Source organism: Ovis aries, chromosome 19 (assembly GCF_016772045.2).
Source record: "Ovis aries strain OAR_USU_Benz2616 breed Rambouillet chromosome 19, ARS-UI_Ramb_v3.0, whole genome shotgun sequence".
Taxonomy (NCBI): Eukaryota; Metazoa; Chordata; class Mammalia; order Artiodactyla; family Bovidae; genus Ovis; species Ovis aries.
The window spans coordinates 23,784,219-23,808,137 of NC_056072.1; the positions used below are offsets into that span (position 1 = coordinate 23,784,219).

The 23,919-nt window shown below is 39.5% G+C and overlaps 1 protein-coding gene across 32 annotated transcripts in view; it reads right to left on the minus strand.

Annotated features, from left to right (window-relative positions):
- Window positions 1-23,919, minus strand: part of LOC114108678 (contactin-4) — a 1,043,928-nt gene that overhangs the window by 570,262 nt on the left and 449,747 nt on the right. The window contains exon 1 of one of the 32 annotated variants that reach the window (XM_060402832.1): window positions 10,770-10,853. The exons of 29 other annotated variants lie outside the window; for them this stretch is intronic. The gene's annotated coding sequence lies outside the window, so the exon portion shown is untranslated. Of the gene's footprint in view, window positions 1-283; window positions 678-10,769; window positions 10,854-23,919 lie in introns of those variants that run through there. 2 more of the 32 variants (XM_060402841.1, XM_060402850.1) reach the window with 2 other exon arrangements.

The following is a 23,919-nucleotide window of genomic DNA, read 5'->3' on the forward strand; positions in this document are numbered from 1 at the left end:
CTGTTGTCTTAAAACAGATCTAAGGGGAGGCTCTTCCAGGTTAATTGCTGTTGCTGAGGAAACGGCCCAGGTTTGCCTTAACAGTCCATGATTTCCTTCAGGTGCAGCAGTCAGGCTGGCCTCAGGGTGTCAACTTTCGTCTAAAGGCAAATATGTAGTAAAGTCTCCTTTGAATTTTCTAAAAATATTTATTTTTCATTCTTTTGAATTTTTCAGTATCTCCAAATAGAGATAGTTTAATGTTAAAGCAGATGGCTGTAGGGAAAAAAAAAAAAAAAATTACCTGACTCCTGGTTTCTCAACAGAACGTAGGAAGCTGGGCAGCATATTGCTTGTCTGAGGAACAATCTGAGTAACGGGTCATCAGCGGTAGATGCCCCGGGAAAATTATAGAGCAACTGAAGAAAAGTCCCATCACTAAGCAGCGCAGCACCCTCTGATCCATCCTCCTCATTTCGGCTACAGCTAAATGACTAGACTACTAACAGGATCAAGCCTCTCTCTCCAACTTTCCACTTATCTTCACTAACTTTAGAGAATCAGGAAAGACCTGCTTAATTTAAATCCCCACGTATCTCTGAGGCAGACATCTAAAACTGATGTCAGCTCAATAGGTCTGGCAATCTTGCTTCCTTATCTCCATTCCTGCTTCTTCTCCACTTCTCTGGAGCTAGCTTGAAAATTATACATAGACGGGCTTCCTTTGAAAGTCTTTTCTGACCTCTTAACTACGATTTAGTACTTCTGATATGCAAAATGGCTGTCTGAGGAGGCCTTACAAATAGCTGAGAAAAGAAGAGAAGCTAAATGCAAAGGAGAAAAGGAAAGCTATACCCATTTGAATGCAGAGTTCCAAAGAATAGCTAGGAGAGATAAGAAAGCCTTCCTCAGGGATCAATGCAAAGAAATAGAGGAAAACAACAGAATGGGAAAGACTAGAGATCGCGCCAGGAAAATTAGAGATACCAACAGAACATTTCATGCAAAGATGGGTTCAATAAAGGACAGAAATGGTATGAACCTAACAGAGGCAGAAGATATTAGGAAGAGGTGGCAAGAATACACAGAAGAACTGTACAAAAAGATCTTCATGACCGAGATGATCACAATGGTGTGATCACTCACCTAGAGCCAGACATCCTGGCATGTGAAGTCAAGTGGACCTTAGGAAGCATCACTACGAACAAAGCTAGTGGAGGTTAGAACCGGACATGGAACAACAGACTGATCCCAAATCGAGAAAGGACTAAGTCAAGGTTTTGTATTGTCACCCTGCTTATTTAACTTATATGCAGAGTACATCAGGAGAAATGCTGGGCTGGATGAAGCACAGGCTGGAACCAAGACTGCCGGGAGAAATATCAACAACCTCAGATATGCAGATGACACCACCATTATGGCAGAAAGTGAAGAAGAACTAAAGAGCCTCTTGATGAAAGTGAAAGTAGATAGCAAAAAAGCCTGGCTTAAAACTCAACATTCAGAAAACTAAGATCATGGCATCTGGCCCCATCACTTCATGGCAAATAGATGGGGAAACAATGGAAACAGTGACAGACTTTATTTGGGGGGCCTCCAAAACCACTGCAGATGGTGACTGCAACCATGAAATTAAAAGACACTTGCTTCTTGGAAGAAAAGCTATTACCAACCTAGACAGTGTATTAAAAAGCAGCGACTACTTTGCCAACAAAGGTCCATCTAGTCAAAGCTATGATTTTTCCTGTAGTCATATATGGATGTGAGAGTTGGACTATAAAGAAAGCTGAGCACTGAAAAATTGATTCTTTTGAACTGTGGTGTTGGAGAAGACTCTTGAGAGTTCCTTGACTGCAATAACAAGTCAGTCAATCCTAAAGGAAATCAGCCCTGAAGTTTCCTTGGAGGGACTGATTTTGAAGCTGAAATTCCAATACTTTGGCCACCTGATGTGAAGAGCTGACTTATTTGAAAAGATCCTGATGCTGGGAAAGATCGGAAGCAGGAGGAGAAGGGGACAGCAGAGGACCCAATGGTTGGATGGCATCACCAACTTGATGGACATGAGTTTGAGTAAGCTCTGGGAGTTGGTGATGGACAGTGAAGTCTGGCTGCTGCAGTCAGGGGTTGCAAAGAGTTGGACATGACTGAGTGACTGAACTGAACTGAACTGACTTCTCATCTGTGCTTTAACAACATTCAGAATTTCTCTTACTAGAGCTGTTATCATATAGTATTATAACTCTCATCAAGTTTGTCTCATTCATCCATTTATTAAGAAAGTGAGCACAAAGGAACTATATCTTGAATCCACTTAAACTGTAATGCATTTGACTATGTAGGAAAAGGCAGAATAAGTCTGCTGCTGCTGCTGCTGCTAAGTCGCTTCAGTCGTGTCCGACTCTGTGCGACGCCATAGATGGCAGCCCACCAGGCTCCCCTGTCCCTGGGATTCTAATAGCTCAAATTGCCAGCAGGAAGTAATATGCCTAAAAATAGAATAATCAGAAAAGTACTCAGAACTAGTTAAGAAGGTTGGGACTTTAGCCTGGATACTTTTGTGGAGGAGCTTATGAGTTGACTGGGAATCTAAAAAAAATTTGAATAAAGATATGTGTATGATAACCTGTATAATTAGTTAAATTATAGGCTTGTAAACTTGCTTCTAAATAATTGATTCTAAAATATGTTTAAGAGTTAATATGATAAAAATAATTCCAAGGCTCCGTTTAAGAGAAGTGAGTTAATCAAAGTGGACAGCTCATTTTATTGAAAGACATTTCATAATCTTCAATAAGATGACAGAATTTATATAAAAGAAGGAAGAGGCATTCCAAAAGGCACTGCCCAGAGTTACTTGACCAGAAGTTCCTTTTCACCTATGGGTGAAAAGGACAAAAGTTCTCATGGGACAAAAGTTCCTCAGAACTCACTTTGGGATATGCCTGTTATCTATAGTATGACTGGCAATCTAAGGCTGCTACCAGTCCAATTCTTGTTTCTATAAACATATTTTTTTATGAACAAAGCCAGACTTGCTCATCACTGTATTGTATACGGCTGTTTTTGTGATGTAATGCCAGGGCTGTATAGTAGTGACAGCAATCATTTGACCTGGAAATTAAAAAAATAAAAGTACTTGATACCTAGTTATTTATAGAAAATGCTTGCTAATTCCCAATTTATAGGAATATTTTGTTCTTTCTTAAGCTTGACTATAAAAGTATCCTCTGGGTATAATTGGCGTTTACTACAATCAGCTAGACCCACAGCTGATGTGTTACACAAAACTGTTGCACGAATGCAGGATGAAATGATTCACAAAACTGGAGAGCATCACGTCTTCCCTAATCACTGAACTGACCAGCAGTATTTCCTAAATTGAAAAGTGAACTAAGCAAAATATCTTTGGTTTTTCTGCTTTAAATTTTAATTAGAAACTAGTCAATACATATTCTTAAACTACCATATTAAAGTTTACAAATGTAGACACATTTGTCATGAAGAAGTTTAAAACAAACACACTAAAATATCTCATGGATACATAATTTATTAAAACACTGACAAACTGGAAGTTTTACCAATGACAACTAACTTTTATTTGATAATGTGAAGAAATCACACCCACATCCTAAAATACATTATAATAATTTATTTTGGTTACCTAAGACTAGAGTTGAACAACATTTGTGATCTAGAGTTTATCTAAATGAAATATCAATTCATATACAATACATGGAATATTCAGATGATTTGATTTTTTAATTCCAATTTAGCAGTTAAAGAAAATGCATAGCTTTAATTCCTAAAAGTAATGAGGATTCTTTTTTCTTACATTGTTAGCCCATACGATTAAAGTCAAATATTGAGCTGGTTCAGAACACATTCAACATTATTTTATAAATTGTTCGAATCAACCTGTTTGGTCATTAGTTTAAAAGACATTTGCAGAAATACAAGTTTCCTCTGTTTCTACAATTGAGCAGAATTAGTCTGAAAACTGTATTTTTCATTTGCTTTTCTCCTTATCTCTCATCCTCCATCTCCACCAAAACATCTGACAGATACCGCATTGGGTTTTGGCTCTGCTCTCTTTCTCCCTGAGTGTTGAAAATCATCACATTTGGAAACTGATTCCCCTGGAGAAACTGTTAAATGTCTTTAGGCTTATTTTAGAAGCCAAAGTTGCCATTTTTTTTTCCCCTTGTGGCAAGAACACATACAGGTTTTGATAGTTATTTCAAGGCAGCCCTTTGACTAGATTTTCAAAATAAAGAACTTTGGCTTCCATATTTCTATTCTTCTTGGGATAGAGGCCCATGCTGATCATATATAACAAATAAACTCAACTGTGTCGTGAAAAAGAGGAAAAGCAAACCCACACAACATATGTACAGAGATACAATATTATAAACAGCACATGTCCCAGCATGAGTGCTAGCTGGGATATACAACGCAATTCACTATTCTCATGGGAGTTTTCAGTTTACAATTATTTCTCATAGTGTGAGCATTCCATCAGGGTGAGTACAATTCTTCCATTTATAGATCCAAAAGCTTTATAAAATATGGTTCATGATTATAAGCCAACTGTTTCATCTGGCATTCAACCATTAACTTGGTCATCTACCCCAAACCTAGAGTAAAAACACTCAGTATGGAAATACTGTGAGATGACACACTACTTTCCAACCAGGTGCCATAACTGTCCAGGCTGAAGCACCATCCCTGGGAGGTCAAATGGTTTATAAGAACACTGGGTAAGAGGGTCGCAGAGATAAGACTGGAATGCTAGCCTCCAGATCCCCACTCCCTGCTCCTCTGATGCATCACAGCGCTCTCCCTTGTTTAGAAGACACATCCAGTCAAAATCGAACTGGCTTTTTCAACCATAAGCCTTAACCTCCCTGGCATACAACTGCGCTTTAGTCAAATTGGGTTTTCCATGCATGAGTCTGTTGCATATTATACAGGTTGTGTACTTTGACTGTTTTTGCCATTCCTCCACATTGTAAAATAAAATTCCTTCAACTATCACCTTCCAAACAGGTAAGTCATCCAAATTCCCACAGGTCAAAGTTATCATTTTTGTTTTGAATACTGAAGCACCTTTTCTGTGCTGTTTAAATAAAACTCGTATAATTGCATGTTAATTCCTTTATCAGGATGGAAAGTCCATTGAGGTTATAGAGTCCAGAATTTGGTAAGATTTTACAGGCTCAGAACCCTGTGTTACATACCAGAGGTACTGAACTTAGGCCCGATAATTTACAAGAGCAGATAAACCTGTCTCATCACAAGCAAATAAATAAAACAAAACAAAACAAAAATAACAAAACCTGACATCTTTATTTTCTAGAATTTATTCTTAAACTATTCTTAAAAGTCAGAACAACTGGAATTGTTCTATCAGCACTCTGGAATTCTCCCTGAAAGTCAGCATTCCTAAAATACTATTCTAAGTGGTTTCCACAAAAACACTTCAAAGTGCTTGCTTTCTGTTTTATTTTTGTAACAGTTCCATGAGTTTTAATCCACTGGGTTTAGATACATGAATTCACTTAAGTGGGGCTTGGTCCACTGTGTGGGCAGCAAAGACCGTTTTGTTTTCTCAGTCAGAAAGGAAGGGTATCTTATTTTAAGTACTGAATCAAGCAGCAAAAAAAAATTCTGATGATCCATTTTATCCCATTTTCATTTCCTCTTTGATGCTTTACTGTTTCTCTAAATAAAACAAAGGCAATATTTAGGATGCAAACATGGCATTCTATTAATAATTAAAGAAAATAAATTTAAAGTGCCAGTGATTCCAGCTAAACTTGGTTACTCACAATACTTGTACAAAACCCTCTAAGAGAAACTGAGAGCTAAAGGTTTACAGAAGAGTTGATGATCAACATGTATATCTGTACATCTCTACTAGGAAAGAAGTTTATTTCCTTTCCTGCATTATTTGAAACCTTCACATTCCTCACAAACTCATGTTCGTGTTCTATGGAATGCATCCTGATGTTACTAATGAAGAGTATGGCTAGTCCTTTTCCATTTTAAATGTTACCGTGATGATCTCAAAGTAATATTGGTGATGTAGATACTTTTTTCCCACTTTTGTTCTAACATAAGTTACGTATTGGTTTCTATATTTTTGGCCATTACAAGCTTTCCTTTTCCATCACCATGTTGGTGTGATAATAAGGGAGAAGACTTCATGGTGTGTTTGTGTGTGTATAAGGCTTCACACTCAAGCACATAGCACATACACACACACAGAGTCAAATACTTTCATTCTCTTGGCATCCACAGACATTTTGCATTCTCCAGTTGAAGTCCTTCTCTAATAAAAATACAATATCAGAGGTCAAAAACCTCATTACTTGATTAACAGGTCTCCATTGATGCCTTTCCCTGCTTTGTAAGGAATCAACACAAAACCTGGTAACATGCTCTATTATCCACTGGAATAAAAACGAAGCTCCCAATTTTGCTTGCTCTACACCTAGCACTCTCTTTTTACACTCACTTTTTTGTGTCCTTAATCTGCATGAGCCTATTGAAAATTAATTTCTACCAGGTGGATCTGTGGACCTTCGAGCAGTGTCATGAGAAACTTGTTTTCTAATAAGTTATCTTTACCTGAGAAGAATGAAACCCCACTTTGTTTCACTGCCCTCCAGATGTAAAACATCTCTAAGGAAAGTCCACAGCCCTAGGCTTCCACATCCACTCTGCTGACTTGAGCTACTTACCTGGGCAGACAACACTTAATTCTGTTTCTTTAATTCAGTCTCCCTGGAATTCTAACTGCTTACAGGGTTATCCTCCTTGGAATATCTTATTTCAATTCACTAAAAATCACCTCATAAACAACTTGTGTTTTCTTTCCCATGAACCAGCTCTTTCAAGAAACACCAATTTCAGTTCAAGCAATACATTCTTTGTGATTTCTCCCAATGTTTATCTTCCACATTCCTTACACCTCTATTACCTACATCTAATCAGTGACTAAATCCTTCAATTTGCATGACTTAAATTTATCTTTTATGTTTAACTTCTATGCAGAGTACATCATGAGACACACTGGACTGGAAGAAACACAAGCTGGAATCAAGATTGCCGGGAGAAATATCAATCACCTCAGATATGCAGATGACACCACCCTTAGGGCAGAAAGTGAAGAGGAACTAAAAAGCCTCTTGATGAAAGTGAAAGAGGAGAGTGAAAAAGTTGGCTTAAAGCTCAACATTCAGAAAACGAAGATCATGGCATCTGGTCCCATCACTTCATGGGAAATAGATGGGAAACAGTGGAAACAGTGGCTGACTTTATTTTGGGGGGCTCCAAAATCACTGCAGATGGTGATTGCAGCCATGAAATTAAAAGACTCTTACTCCTTGGAAGAAAAGTTATTACCCACCTAGATAGTATATTCAAAAGCAGAGACATTACTTTGCCGACTAAGGTCCATCTAGTCAAGGCTATGGTTTTTTCTGTGGTCATGTATGGATGTGAGAGTTGGACTGTGAAGAAGGCTGAGCGCCAAAGAATTGATGCTTTTGAACTGTGGTGTTGGAGAAGACTCTTGAGGGTCCCCTGGACTGCAAGGAGATCCAACCAGTCCATTCTGAAGGAGATCAGCTGTGGGATTTTTTTGGAAGGAATGATGCTGAAGCTGAAGCTGCAGTACTTTGGACACCTCATGTGAAGAGCTGACTCATTGGAAAAGACTCTGACGCTGGGAGAGATTGGGGGCAGGAGAAGAAGGGGACGACTGAGGATGAGATGGCTGGATGGCATCACGGACTTGATGGACGTGAGTCTGAGTGAACTCTGGGAGATGGTGATGGACAGGGAGGCCTGGCATGCTGTGATTCATGGGGTCGCGAAGAGTCGGACACGACTGAGCAACTGAACTGAACTGAATTGAACTGAAGATTAATCAATATTATATGGAAGCTGTTAAGTATTCAATAAAAAGCTGACTTCTATTATCATTAAAATTATCCTGCTTTCACATTCATGCACTTTATAATACCTTTTGTGCTTTGGACTAAATGTTTAAGTCCTAACAATAGTTTATAGTTCAGTTCAGTCAGTTCAGTCGCTCAGTCATGTCCTACTCTTTGCGACCCCATGAATCGCAGCACACCAGGCCTCCCTGTTCATCACCATCTCCCGGAGTTCACTCAGACTCACGTCCATTGAGTCCGTGATGCCATCCAGCCATCTCATCCTCGGTCGTCCCCTTCTCCTCCTGCCCCCAATCCCTCCCAGCATCAGAGTCTTTTCCAATGGGTCAACTCTTCGCATCAGGTGGCCAAAGTACTGGAGTTTCAGCTTCAGCATCATTCCTTCCAAAGAAATCCCAGGACTGATCTCCTTCAGAATGGACTGCTTGGATCTCCTTGCAGTCCAAGGGACTCTCAAGAGTCTTCTACAACACCACAGTCCAAAAGCATCAATTCTTGGCACTCAGCCTTCTTCACAGTCCAACTCTCACATCCATACATGACCACTGGTCTTAGCAACATATATTTTTAAAGATGTTTAAAATCTTTTGTTGATTCTTTGATGACTGGTAATCATAATCCTGTTCAACTGTTTTTGGTGGGATCGACCTTGTATAAAAATATGCTTGGGTGGTCACAGTCCACTTACAACTGCATGAGAATAATCTTTTTTCCAACTTCTCCAACGAAGAGTAAGGCATTGAAAAATATAATATGTTCCCACCACTTACCAAATATACTTAAGTCCACTTTATGTGTGTGTGCTCAGTTATGTCCAACTCTTTCGACCCCATAGAGTATAGTCCACCAGGCAAGAAACTAGAGTGGGTTTCCATTTCCTACTCCATGATATCTTTCCAACCCAGGGTTTGAAAACACATCTCTTGTGTCTCCTGAATTGGCAGGCAAATCCTGTACCACTGTGTCACCTGAGAAGCCCATGTCTATTCTATTAATACTTCTAAAAAAGGGGACCACGGCACACTCATGAACCCAGGCATGCAGAGTTTCAGAATTGCATTTAATTTAATTCATTAATATTAGGATTATAATATTATGCTTATGATTAATGAATCTGATTTGTTAAAAAATATAACTGCTGTATGAAGAAAATATTCTGCATTTATACATTAGCCATAAGAGTTCTATTATGTGTCCTCAGACGAAAAATAGGACACATACATCAGAAATATGCAAGGTCGGATGGTTAGCAGAGAGAGAGGCTTGTCCCTTTCCCATCTCCATATCGAGCTGGCTTTTCATCAAAATAGAAAAACACAAATCCACAGTGTAGATACCAATAAGATGTTTCTTCCTTAATGTCATAGGTAAAGCAACATGTATTAATTAAAAAAACACACTGCATAAAGGTTCCTCTCTATAGAAAAAGGATATTTTAATTAATGGACAGAGCACCATTCTGTTTCTTAAAGCAACCTAAACCATGAGTGAACAGAGCAAAGGATTTCTCATAGTCTGCCCCGTTAGCTTTCTATATGCCTAAATTCACAGAGACAGATGCAGTTTAACCAATGGAACTGTATCATGTGGCCTTCCTAGTATCCCTTCCATAGCCAAATCGATAAAAACTCTGAAGTCAATCAGTGCCAAGTGGCCCCTAATATCTCCACATAGTAAAGTGCAAAGCTAAGCCCTTATTTATTGTTATCCCTGCTCAGAACCCAAATCCTAGGTGACCTAGGGCCCCTGCTGCTGCTGCTGCTGCTGCTAAGTCGCTTCAGTCATGTCTGACTCTGTGCGACCCCACAGACAGCAGCCCAACAGGCTCCGCTGTCCCTGGGATTCTCCAGGCAAGAATACTGGAGTGGGTTGCCATTTCCTTCTCCAATGCATGAAAGTGAAAAGTGAAAGTGAAGTTGCTCAGTCGTGTCTGACTCTTAGCGACCCTATGGACTGCAGCCTTCCAGGCTCCTCCGTCCATGGGATTTTCCAGGCAAGAATACTGGAGTGGGTTGCCAGTGCCTCTAAATGGAATCCAATACTAAGAAAAAAACACTTGATTGCATACAGATTGCCTCTGTTATTATTTGCTTATTAAATAGTTCTCTACTGGGTTTTATTTTAAAAGGTTGCTTCTGAATATGTGTAGTTTATGAGAACAGTGCTCGCTGTCTTCATACCATGCCTTTTTTCCCAGCAACAGATTAGGTATTTAGCTCTTTACAGTTTCAACAGGATCGAACTTCTACCTCTTTCAGCTCAAAATACATCCTCCCTTATTTTTCAAACTAATAGTAGTCAGTGAACCATATATTTTCTGTAACTGGTAAAAAATAGGTTTCCCAGAGCAACTGAGACTAAAATGAATTGTACGGATTTACCATGGCATGTCCAACAGTATGTTCACATGTACAGTCTGGCTGTGACCTTTCATAAAATCAACCTGTGTTAATAACAATGATCTCCATTCCAGCTCTCTTAATGCACACTCTCGGCAGTGATAACAAAATGGATGGGAATGTTTCTTTCTGAGGTCATCATTGGTAGAACATGGGTGTGGTCAGCTGTTTTCTGATTGTCCAGTTTCACAGACAACACTGAATCCTTCTTGCATTCTGACCATCCAGCTCAGAAAACATGTCACTCACTCCCCAGGACATCTCACAAGACTACTTTTTGACTTCTCCTATTTGCCTCAAGAAGCAATTTTGCCACTTCATTTATGAGAGAAGAAAAAGTGCCATGAAGCATCTCTATGATGGCAGAGACCTCATGCTGGGAGTTGATCTTGCCACCCTGAAACTAATCTGGAAATATTTGTACCTTAATCTCCTGCAGAAATAAACCTTCTGGAGCTCTCAGTCTGACGTACAGTGAAATTTGCGCTATATCAGCTGTCACTGTGCACGCTGCTAGGAATAAAAAGAAAACGCAGAAGCTTAAGTCCTGTGCTTGGAAGATTATTTCTTGTTTATGCCCTCCCTTTGCAGAAGACTTTCTGTTGCTCGTTCATTACAGAGATTTTCCTCTCCCTTCCTGAACTAGTCTCCCTTGCTATCTCTCTTCATTTAGCATTAAATCCTATCACACAACCAAATCTTTAACCTGGGTCTGCAAAGGCCTGTTTTGCTTATCTGACTGTTAGAGATTCTAAATGGAATTGCAGGCTTCTTATTCATCCAGGAGATAAGGCTGGTGGTCAAGAGGCCAGTTCTCTGCTGCTATTTCTCCCCAGTCTACTCCTAGCATCCTTGCTGATCTTGTCTAAAAGAACTACTCCTCACATCATTTAACCTGCTGGTATGTGCAGGCTAAAAATAACAAATGATATTGCTCAAATGGTAGTAGATGGCAGGGAGCATGGTGCAACGGACCCCAAAGTAGGTTACTCCCTACAAGGAATGTGTCCTGCCCTGGTCACCATATACACTGATAGTTAGTTTTAATGGCATACCTATGGTCTCCACATTTCTGTTTTTTTAGAGAAAAAACTTGGAAACACCTGTGCAGTGCTCTTTTGTGTCACAACTCAATTCTACAGAGATAAATATTAGAGTTGCCAAGGTCAGTGACCCTGCCTAATGGCATCGGGGACAGCCAGTCAAGAGCATATCTCCGCTCACTGCAGGCTAATTAAGGGTTGAAGGAAGCCAGCGCCGCAGTGGCACTTGCACGGCCTCCCTCAGCACAGATTTTTGCCCTTGGCATTCTGAGAATAACCTGACATGTACTCTGGTAGATGCAGTGTGCTTGCTTCAGCAAGTTTAAGTGAGTCTACCCTCTGTCATTGACTGCCAATTAATTTTAAACCAAATGGCTGGGAGAGGTAATATCAGGTATCCTGAGAAAATTACATGTGACAAATGTAGGATAAATAGTGTCAGGAACACTGACTAGTCTTAACCTTCCAAAGTTTACCTTCTATTGTACTTGTTTCAGGGAGAGGAAAGTGATGCTAAGTGCACTGGAGATTCTATATCAACTCTGCTTAACTTGTCCAATCACTTCTTATAGAAAGAGCTTTTTTTTTTGTTTTACTTGTTTGCAAAAAGAGACTAATGATATTACATTGAGAAGTTTTGTTGCCATAGAAAAGTGATTCATATATAAGTGACAGGGTGGTTTAATAGCATATACCCTAATTTCTACCCAATATGCTACTGGAGATCAGTGGAGAGATAACTCCAGAAAGAATGAAGGGATGGAGCCAAAGCAAAAACAATACCCAGCTGTGGATGTGACTGGTGATAAGCAAGGTCCGATGCTGTAAAGAGCAATATTGCATAGGAACCTGGAATGTTAGGTCCATGAATCAAGGCAAATTGGAAGTGGTTAAACAGGAGATGGCAAGAATGAATGTCGACATGATAGGAATCAGTGAACTAAAATGGACTGGAATGGGTGAATTTAACTCAGATGACCATTATATCTACTACTGTGGGCAGGAATCCCTTAGAAGAAATGGTGTAGCCATCATGGTAAATAAAAGAGTCCGAAATGCAGTACTTGGATGCAATCTCAAAAACGACAGAATGATTTCTGTTCATTTCCAAGGCAAACCATTTAATATCACAGTAATCCAAGTCTATGCCCCAACCAGTAATGCTGAAGAAGCTGAAGTTGAATGAAGACCTACAAGACCTTTTAGAACTAACACCCCCAAAAGATGTCCTTTTCATTATAGGGGACTGGAATGCAAAAGTAGGAAGTCAAGAAACACCTGGATTAACAGGCAAATTTGGCCTTGGAATATGGAATGAAGCAGGGCAAAGGCTAAAAGAATTTTGCCAAGAGAACGCACTGGTCATAGCAAACACCCTCTTCCAACAACACAAGAGAAGACTCTACACATGGACATCACCAGATGGTCAACACCGAAATCAGATTGATTATATTATTTGCAGCCAAAGATGGAGAAGCTCTATAGAGTCAGCAAAAACAAGACCGGGAGCTGATTGTGGTTCAGATCATGAGCTCCTTATTCCCAAATTCAGACTTAAATTGAAGAAAGTACGGAAAACCACTAGACCATTCAGATATGACCTAAATCAAATCCCTTATGATTATACAGTGGAAGTGAGAAATAGATTTAAAGGCCTAGATCTGATAGATAGAGTGCCTGATGAACTATGGAATGAGGTGTGTGACATTGTACAGGAGACAGGGATTAACACCATCCCCATGGAAAAGAAATGCAAAAAAGCAAAATGGCTGTCTGGGGAGGCCTCACAAACAGCTGTGAACAGAAGAGAAGTGAAAAGCAAAGGAGAAAAGGAAAGATATAAGCATCTGAATGCAGAATTCCAAAGAATAGCAAGAAGAGATAAGAAAGCCTTCCTCAGCATCAATGCAAAGAAATCGAGGGAAACAACAGAATGGGAAAGATTAGAGATCTCTTGAAGAAAATTAGAGATACCAAGGGAACATTTCATGCAAAGATGGGCTCGATAAAGGACAGAAATGGTATGGACCTAACAGAAGCAGAAGATATTAAGAAGAGGTGGCAAGAATACACAAAAGAACTGTAGAAAAAAGATCTTCACGACCAAGATAATCATGATGGTATGATCACTCACCTAGAGCCAGACATCCTGGAATGTGAAGTCAAGTGGGCTTAGAAAGCATCACTATGAACAAAGTTAGTGGAGGTGATGGAATTCTAGTTGAGCTATTTCAAATCCTGGAAGATGATGCTGTGAAAGTGCTGCATTCAATATGCCAGTAAATTTGGAAAACTCAGCAGTGGCCACAGGACTGGAAAAGGTCAGTTTTCATTCCAATCCCAAAGAAAGGCAATACCAAAGAATGCTCAAACTACTGCACAATTGCACTCATCTCACACGCTAGTAAAGTAATGTTCAAAATTCTCCAAGCCAGGCTTCAGCAATATGTGAACCGTGAACTTCCAGATGTTCAAGCTGGTTTTAGAAAAGGCAGAGGAACCAGAGATCAAATTGCCAACATCCGCTGGATCATGGAAAAAGCAAGACAGTTCCAGAAAAGCATCTACTCCTGCTTTATTGACTATGCCAAAGCCTTTGACTGTGTGGATTACAATAAACTGTAGAAAATTCTGAACAAGATGGGAATACCAGACCACTTGACCTGCTACTTGAGAAACCTATATGCAGGTCAGGAAGCAACAGTTAGACTGGATATGGAACAACAGACTGGTTCCAAATAGGAAAAGGAGTACATCAAGGCTGTATATTGTCACCCTCTTTATTTAACTTCTATGCAGAGTACATCATGAGAAACCCTGGACTGGAAGAAGCACAAGCTGGAATCAAGATTGCTGAGAGAAATATCAATAACCTCAGATATGCAGATGACACCACCCATATGGGAGAAAGTGAAGAAAAACTAAAGAGCCTCTTGATGAAAGTGAAAGAAGAGAGTGAAAAAGTTGGCTTAAAGCTCAACATTCAGAAAACTAAGATCATGGCATCTGGTCCCATCAGTTCATGGCAAATAGATGGAGAAACAGTGGAAACAGTGGCTTACTTTATTTTGGGGGGCTCCAAAATCACTGCAGATAGTGATTCAGCCATGAAATTAAAAGACTCTTGCTCTTTGGAAGGAAAGTTATGACCAACCTAGACAGTGCATTAAAAAGCAGAGATATTACTGCCAACAAAGGTCCATCTAATCAAGGCTATGGTTTTTCCAGTGGTCATGCATGGATGAGAGGGTTGCACTGTGAAGAAAGCTGAGCACCGAAGAATTGATGCTTTTGAACTGTGGTGTTGGAGAAGACTCTTGAGAGTCCCTTGGTATGCAAGTAGATCCACCCAGTGAATCCTAAAGGAGATCAGTCCTGGGTGTTTATTGGAAGGACTGATGTTGAAGCTGAAACTCCAATACTTTGGCCACCTGATACGAAGAGCTGACACATTTGAAAAGACCCTCATGCTGGGAAAGATTGAGGGCAGGAGGAGAAGGGTATGACAGAGGATGAGATGGTTGGATGGCACCACCAACTCAATGGATGTGAGTTTGGCTGGACTCCATGAGTTGGTGATGTACAGCGAGGCCTGTTGTGCTGTGGTTCATGGGGTTGCAAAGAGTTGGAAACGACTGAGCGACTGAACTGTACTGAACTGAGTGGGGAAATAAAGTTAAGGAACAACAGTGGAAGGAAAGCTATGACAAACCTAAGCAGTTGGTTAAAAAGCAGAGACACAGCTGACAGTGGTCCATATAGTCAAGGCTATGGTCTTCCCAGTGGTCAAATATGGTTGTGAGAGTTGGACTGTAAAGAAGGCAGAATGCCAAAGAATTGATGCCTTTGAACTGTGGTGTTGGAGAAGACTGCTGAGTCCCCTGGACAGAAAGGGGATCAAACCAGTCAATCTTAAGGGACGTAAACCATGAATATCCATTGGAAGGACTGATGCTGAAGCTGAAGCTCCAGTATTTTGGTCACCTGATTCAATAGGGGACTCATTGGAAAAGTCCCTGATGCTGGGAAAGATTGAGGGCAGAAGGATATAGGGCATCAGAGTGTGAGATGACTGGATGGCATCAGTGATGCAATGGACATGAACTTGGGCAAAATTTCTGAGATGGTGAGGGACAGGTAGGTCTGGCGTACTGCAGTCCATGGGGCTGCAAAGAGTTGCACACGACTGGGTGACTGAACAACAGCAAGCACAGAGTCTGTATTACTTACACAAAGCTTGGATTAAGGACAATAAACTACACTATTTAAAAGTTCTATTTTTTCTTTTTCTTTTTTTCTTTTTTTTTTCCTTATACTTGGCCTTGACTATTTTTTGACCTGCTATTACTTATTGGACAATAATGTTCATGGAATTGGCTATTGTATTAAATATATTATATTTTTTTCTGAAAAATATTCCCATTTAGAATTTCCACAGATGGTGGGCATATCATACTGAAACATTTTCCATGTTTTAACAAGACCAGTGAAACCACTTACAGCAGTAAGCAGGATCCTGTGACATCCAGTACCTAGAGCAGAAGCCCAACAAATACAGTTTTACCCCTCCATTCTTTCCTCCTCTCTGCTCTGCAACCACACACCTCTACTCTCTCAGTTGGCTGCTTTCTATTTTGTTACAAGAGGAATTGAGACTCAGTACCCATGAGACACGTGGTCCTAAGCTAACTGGTAACCCAAAAGAGTGGTACCAAACAAGATGATGCAACTCCAGGTAATCAGCCTTCCATATGGTACATTTTAAAATATAACTTATTTACAAAGCAGAAATAGAGACACAGAAGTAGAGAACAAAGCTATGGATATCTTAAGAGGAAAAGAGGGGGACAGGATGAATTGGAAGATTGGGATTGACATACACACACACTACTAATACTATGTATAAAATAGATAACTAATGAGAACCTACTGTATAACACAGGGAACTCTACTCAGTGCTCGGTGGTGACCTAAATGGGAAAGCAATACAAACAAAGAGGGGGTATATGTATACATATAGCTGATTCATTTTGCTGTATAACATCCTAAAGCAACTATATGTCAATTTTTTTTTTAATAAAAATACCTGCCTTTACCCTTAGTTTATTGCTAGTCATAAAATAAATTTCCAAAAGGAGGCAACAAACTGGATGGTTGATAATTTATGTTGGCTTCTTTGCATGTCTCGTACAGCTCTCAATTTTTCTAATCATCTCTTAGTTAGCTCAAAACTTATTCACTGATACACAAACTGATGATGTAGATTATGGCATATTATCTCTTCCTCTACCACTTTAATTGTAATAGATGATCTGTTTGTTTAACAACATTTCCTTAATAAAGTTATTGGATCTACAAGGAAAAATTTTAGAATAATTCCAAGTTCCCTCCTAGCTTTAAGCTGCAAGTGATGAGTGATTGGTGGCAATTTATAGTATGCAAAAGCAGCGTTTCTTGATACAAACTGCTTCCATTCACTCTTATCAGCTATCAGAAGGAAAAAAATTCCACACTATTTTATCTCAAAGATTCTACATCATCTTTGATGTAGATGCTCAATATCAGAGAGAAAAGCTTGGGAATCTGTTTACTTATAACATAAATTTCAACATGTTTTTCTTTATTGCAAAGATAAAAAGAAATCACATTTGTGAAACTAGGGCATTTTATTGATTTTTGCATTAGGTTTATGTGGTAAAGGACTAAAGCCTAAGTTTGTTTTTTAAGTGTAAATAACATGGGCTTCTTATTTTGAATTTCTTTTGGGATTTATACCTAGGGAATTTCCAAATATTTTTGTTCTCAAGATTATTATCTCAGGTGCAGATTAAGGTAAAAATAATGAAGCTGTTGAACTAGGAAAAATTGTACTTTTTGTTCAAGATACATATTTGAAAAGAAGTTAGTGCCAACTGACAAGGATTCAGACAAATAACACAAGGCAACCTGAGGTTCATATGAATAGCTAAAGCATTCAAATGACGAAGTACACAATATATTCAGAAAATTAGAATTCTTATGATTAAAATTTAGCATTAGAATTGAATCTTATCCTTATATTACTGTTTTCTATCCTACTGGTTTATGCTAATTTTAAGACTAAATTGCCATATGAAATTAGTCAATCTCACTGCTATTTTGCTTATAAATAGTCCTTAAGGAAATAATTACTGGAAATCAACAAAATGTCATAACCTTTAATCTATTCTTCAAATACATATTTTTCTTTATTCAGAATAGTCAAGGGTACTGCAACATTACTTCCAAAAGCCTAAAGCTATAAATAAATGTTCAATAATGGAGAATTGTTCATCAGTAATACTTAGAATATACAAATTTTATTTTATATATTATATGGTAGTTCAAATATTTCATAAAGGTAATATGAAAATAGGATATACTTTAATACATTAAATAACAAATTATAGAACACTGTATATATGTATGTCCAAATTAGAAATATATAAAATAAATATGCATGTAGGTAAAAACCAGGTGTGAATACACAGAAAAGAACTGCCATTAGGGGTTATATTTAAATTTTTGTTAAATTATTCAGTCATGTTTTTAAAAGCTAGTCTAGTTGAGAATTTAAGTATAACATAAGCTGGTGTTATGAAATTAACACGAATAACAGCCTCGACTTTAAACCAGGTTATAAGGTCAGTCTGCAAAATTCAAACTTTGACATAAGCTAGAGACAACTTATTACACTAAATATATTTTTGTGAACTGATTAATATTTTTAAAATATTTTATATTTAACATTGTAATGCAATATAGTATATACATTATATAATATATATTATATAATACATATAATAATATATGTATTAATATACTATAACTATCAGAAATAACAGACACAGAAAAACATCTAAAATGTATTGCCAAGTAGATGCAGAATAGAAACATGCAGTGTTGAAGAGAGAGATTAATTTCATTCATTACTGTAATAGTTTGCTAGGACTGCCCTTAAAAATGTATCACACTGAGTTGGTTTAAAACAAGAAAAAAAAAGAAAAAGTGTGGGCTCATGGTTCTGGATGCCAGAAGTCTGAGCTCAAAGGGCCACATGCCTTCTGAAGGTGCTAGGGAGGGTCTGCTCAGGGCTCCCCTGGAGCTTCCAGTACTTCCTTGGCTGTGGCAGGATCCCTCCCCATTTCACATGGCATTCTCCCTGTGTGCCTATTTGCATCCAAATTTCCCCTTTGAATACAGGCCCAGTCTACTCCAGTGTGATATCAGCTTATATAATTGCAGACTCAACAGTCATATTTTCAAAACAAAGTCAAGTCCCGATGTATCCAGGGTTAGAATTTCTACATGTGAATTTTGACAGGACATAAATCAGCCTGAGCATTTACTACCGGAGTGAGAAGGAAGGGAGCTTCTAGCTCGGCTGGTAAAGAATCTGCCTGCGATGTGGGAGAGACCTGGGTTTGATCCCTGGGTTGGGGGGATCCCCTGGAGAAAGTCTACCTACGCCAGTATTCTGGCCTGGAGACTTCCACGGACTGTATACTTCATGGAGAGTCAGACAGGACTGAGCAACTTTCACTTTGAGAAGGAAGGGGAGAAAGGGACTTCCACCCTGCTGCCATGGGAAGAGCTTTCGGAGATGCACATGCGGCTTCTTTTTGCTCTGCTTTTTCACATCTGTAGGAAGAGCTGTTCCTTAGCTAAAGAGTGAACTCAGGAACAGAATATTAAGCTCACACTTTTAAACTCCTTCTGTCAACTTGCCTATTCGCAAGTCCTTTGGGTTTTTCCTTCAGAGGTAAAAACATGACATGAATAAATGAAGGAATGAATGGAGACAAATAGGCAAAAAAATCCCAAGTGGTAAAATAAATGCCAAAGTATTAACTATGCTTAATATGGGTGGTAGCAATCCCTGCGACTATATATTTTTATTTTTATTACTTGTACAATTTTAAATTAGAAAGCAAGATATACATGTACCATAGGTACACAAATATGTGTGTACCATACATATATATGTACCATTGGCAGTAATTAGAACTAATAGCTACGGAATACTTAATGTGTGCCACACAGTACTGTAAGTGATTTATATGCAATAGTATTTATGATGGGTGGATATATGGATTAAAAAATAAATAGGTGGATGGATGGATGGTAATTTCAATTCATCTTTCTAAACATTCTCAAGATATTAGTTCTTGACACCTAGGGACTTTTAGGGGGCGGCTAATGTTAAGGACCCCATGTACAAGGTCAGGGGTGGCAGCTGAGAGGAGCTACCCCACATCCAAGGTCAGGGGTGGTGCCCAAGACTAGCTACCCCATGTCTGAGGTCAGGGGCTGCGGCCGAGAGGAGCAACCCCTACGTCCAAGAACCAGTGGCTACGCAGGTGCAGGAGGGCCAAGAGGAGCGACTCCATGTTCAAGGTCAGGAGCGGTGACCTCATCCAAGGTAAGGAGCAGCAGGTGAGCTTTGCTGCAGCAGCCATGAAGAGATACCCCACGTCCAAGGTAGGAGAATTCCAAAGACGGTAGGTGTTGTGAGAGGGCATCAGAGAGCAGACTCAATGAAAACACAATAACAGAAAATGAGCTAATCTGATCACACGGACCACAGACTTGTCTAACTCAATGAAACTAAGCCATGCCATGTGGGGCCACCCAAAACGGACGGGTCATGGTGGAGAGGTCTGACAGAATGTGGTCCACTGGAGAAGGGAATGGCAAACCACTTCAGTATTCCTATCTTGAGAACCCCATGAACAGTATGAAAAGGCAAAATGATAGGATACTGAAAGAGGAACTCCCCAGGTTGGTAAGTGCCCAATATGCTACTGGAGATCATTGGAGAAATAACTCCAGAAAGAATGAAGGGATGGAGCCAAAGCAAAAACAATACCCAGTTGTGGATGTGACTGGTTATAGATGCAAGGTCCAATGCTGTAAAGACCAATATTGCATAGGAACCTGGAATATTAGGTCCATGAATCAAGGCAAATTGGAAGTGATTAAACAGGAGATAGCAAGGGTGTATATCGACACTCACCTAGAGCCAGACATCCTGGAATGTGAAGTCAAGTGGGCCTTAGAAAGCATCACTACGAACAAAGCTAGTGGAGGTAAAGGAACTCCAGTGGAGCTATTTCAAATCCTTACAGATGATGCTGTGAAAGTGATGCATTCAATATGCCAGCAACTTTGGAAAATTCAGCAGTGGCCACAGGACTGGAAAAGGTCAGTTTTCATTCCTATCCCAAGGAAAGGCAATGCCAAAGAATGCTCAAACTACTGCACAATTGCACTCATCTCACATGCTAGTAAAGTAATGCTAAAATTCTCCAAGCCAGGTTTCAGCAATAAGTGAACCGTGAACTTCCTGATGTGCAAGCTGGTTTTAGAAAAGGCAAAGGAACCAGAGATCAGATTGTCAGCATCCGCTGTATCATGGAAAAAGCAAGAGAGTTCCCGAAAAACACCTATTTCTGCTTTATTGACTATGCCAAAGCCTTAGGACTATGTAGATCACAATAAATTGTGGAAAATTCTGAGAGAGATGGGAATACCAGACCACCTGACCTGCCTCTTGAGAAATCTGTATGCAGGTCAGGAAGCAACAGTTAGAATTGGACATGGAACAACAGACTGGTTTCAAATAGGAAAAGGAGTATGTGTAGGGTGTATATTGTCACCCTGCTTATTTAACTTATATGCAGAGTATATCATGAGAAATGCTGGGCTGGAAGAAGCACAAGCTGGAATCAAGATTGTCGGGAGAAATATCAATCACCTCAGATATGCAGATGACACCACCCATATGGCAGAAAGTGAAGAGGAACTAAAAGCCTCTTGATGAAAGTGAAAGGAGAGAGTGAAAAAGTTGGCTTAAAGCTCAACATTCAGAAAACGAAGATCATGGCATCTGGTCCCATCACTTCATGGGAAATAGATGGGGAAAAAGTGGAAACAGTGGCTGACTTTATTTTGGGGGGCTCCAAAATCACTGCAGATGGTGACTGCAGCCATGAAATTAAAAGACGCTTAGTCTTTGGAACGAAATTTATGACCAACCTAGATAGCATATTAAAAATTAGAGTCATTACTTTGCCAACAAAGGTCTGTCTAGTCAAGGCTATGGTTTTTCCAGTGGTCATGTATGGATGCGAGAGTTGCACTGTGAAGAAAGCTGAGCACTCAAGAACTGATGCTTTTGAACTGTGGTTTTGGAATACTCTTGAGTGTCCCTTGGACTGCAAGGAGATCCAACCAGTCCATCCTAAAGGAGATCAGTCCTGGTGTTCATTGGAAGGACTGATGCTGATGGTGAAACTCCAATACTTTGGCCACCTCATGCGAAGAGTTGACTCATTGGAAAAGACCCTGATGCTGGGAGGGATTGGGGGCAGGAGGAGAAGGGGACAACCGAGGATGAGATGGCTGGATGGCATCACCGACCCAATGCACATGAGTTTGGGTAAAGTCCGGGAGTTGGTGATGGACAGGGAGGCCTGGTGTGCTGTGATTCATGGGGTCTCAAAGAGTTGGACATGACTGAGCGACTAAATTGAACTGAATGTTAGTGACGAATCTAATATTTTGGGTCATGAGAAACCATAGTCCCCTAGAAATGTGTCTTAGTCTGATTCAAACCAACATCCTTGCTGAATAATTTGGACAGAAACTTTTTTCATCAGATCTAACGTTTATATTCAGACAGAAATATGAGGCAAGATGGAGGTGAACAAGCAGATTTGAATAATTACCATTTAAAAAGCAGCAAAAAAATGTGCATGCTGGTCATTAGCAGGGAAATTATAGACATAGGTCAATCAATGTCTAATTGTGTAAGGACTCTGAATTCTATATCCTGATATTACTCTCTAAAATTCCTACCTAGTGTCTCAGATCTAGCAACTCTAGTCATTATCTCCTATCCTAATGGACTCACAGAACCTCTCTGGCTCAAGCAATTATATGTCTTTTTGACAGTATTCTTGTTGCCTATGTAGCCTTGATATCACTACCAACATACTACATGGAAATACACAGTGAACCATTTCCTAAATTTCCCCTACAAGAACGCATGTGTGTAAAACACAATTCTCCCTTCAAATTGAAAAATCCATGGCATTTTTACATACATGACAGTAGCATGCACTACAAAATCCATTTGGCTGATGGGATTTCATTTTGTTCTACTTAATATACACATAATTCCCACATGGTAAATATTGTTTTTCACTTCTTTCTATACAGGAGACAGCTGAGTGGGAGATGGGCTTCCCAGGCGGTGCTGGTGGTCAGGAACCCACCTGTCAATGCAGGTAGATGTAAGAGACACGGGTTTGATCCCTGGGTCAGGAAGATCCCTGGAGGAGGACATGGCAACCCGCTCCAATATTCTTCCCTGGAGAATGCCATGGAAAGAGGAGCCTGGTGAGCGAGGGCTCAGAGGGTCACAAAGTGTCAGACGTGACTAAAGTGACTTAGCATGCATGCATGCACAAAAGGGAGACAGATTCAGCAAGTTTCTCACAGTCACACTGGCCACACACTGGAGCCAAGATCTGAAGATTGTAGTAGGACTCTAGAATCCTTGCTCTTCAACATGATATTCTATAATATCTACTTACATGACATCAAATGTTTCACTTCTGATATAGAGAAAGAAAAGAACTATTTCCACTGTCCTAGAAAAATCGCTGGCTTTGATATCTTAAAAATGTATCCATTTAAAATTTTTCTATGATCAAACTCAGTGTAATACTTTGATATGGCCTTGCCTCTATGAGGTCAACTGCTTTTATGATATGTATTTGAGAACGCTAATTTAATATTTTCAGCAAGGGACATCGATTTTCAGGTCAAGCTCTTTAAAAACAGTGAATTAAATAAAAATTGGTCTCAGCTTATGAAATCAAATATCATGACCAGTCGTTGGGGAAGAACAGTAATGATTTTAGCTCTATGAATCTGAGTCAGCCTAAAAGCAATAGGATTAGGCTTAAAAGCAGGCATGACGGAGTACAGTTGAGTAAACTTTCAACCAGTCATACTTTTGTAGGTTTGAAATTTACCCATAGATCTAGATGGTTTCTGAAAGACTCCCTGATATATATAAATGTCACCTTTGAGTGATAGGGTGGTAGATGCAGGTCTGATCTGCTTCACCCTTAAATCCCTGTCTATGCGAGAGTCCTCCAGACAGTTCTCTCAAGGAGATGAAGTTTCAAGTGCAAGTTGCTGGCACTCACATCTTTCGTCCCCTGCTTTCCCTTGTGACACAGAAAGTCTATTCATTGTTCTTGTTTGCCACTAAGAGCAGAATAGTGAGTTTGCTTTCTGAAGAAGAGTCTTCAAAAATACAGCTTCAAGAAAGTGGAAGATTTTTTTCTGTGTCACTGGGCTGTCCAGCAGTGGTGAGATTAGCCCTTTCTCAGATCAGTATTGTAAATGCTGAAATATGTTAATAAAGGGCATATTTTTTGAGAGTCTATTAACCACACATGGACATACCCACATTTTCATATCTCATTTAAATGTTTG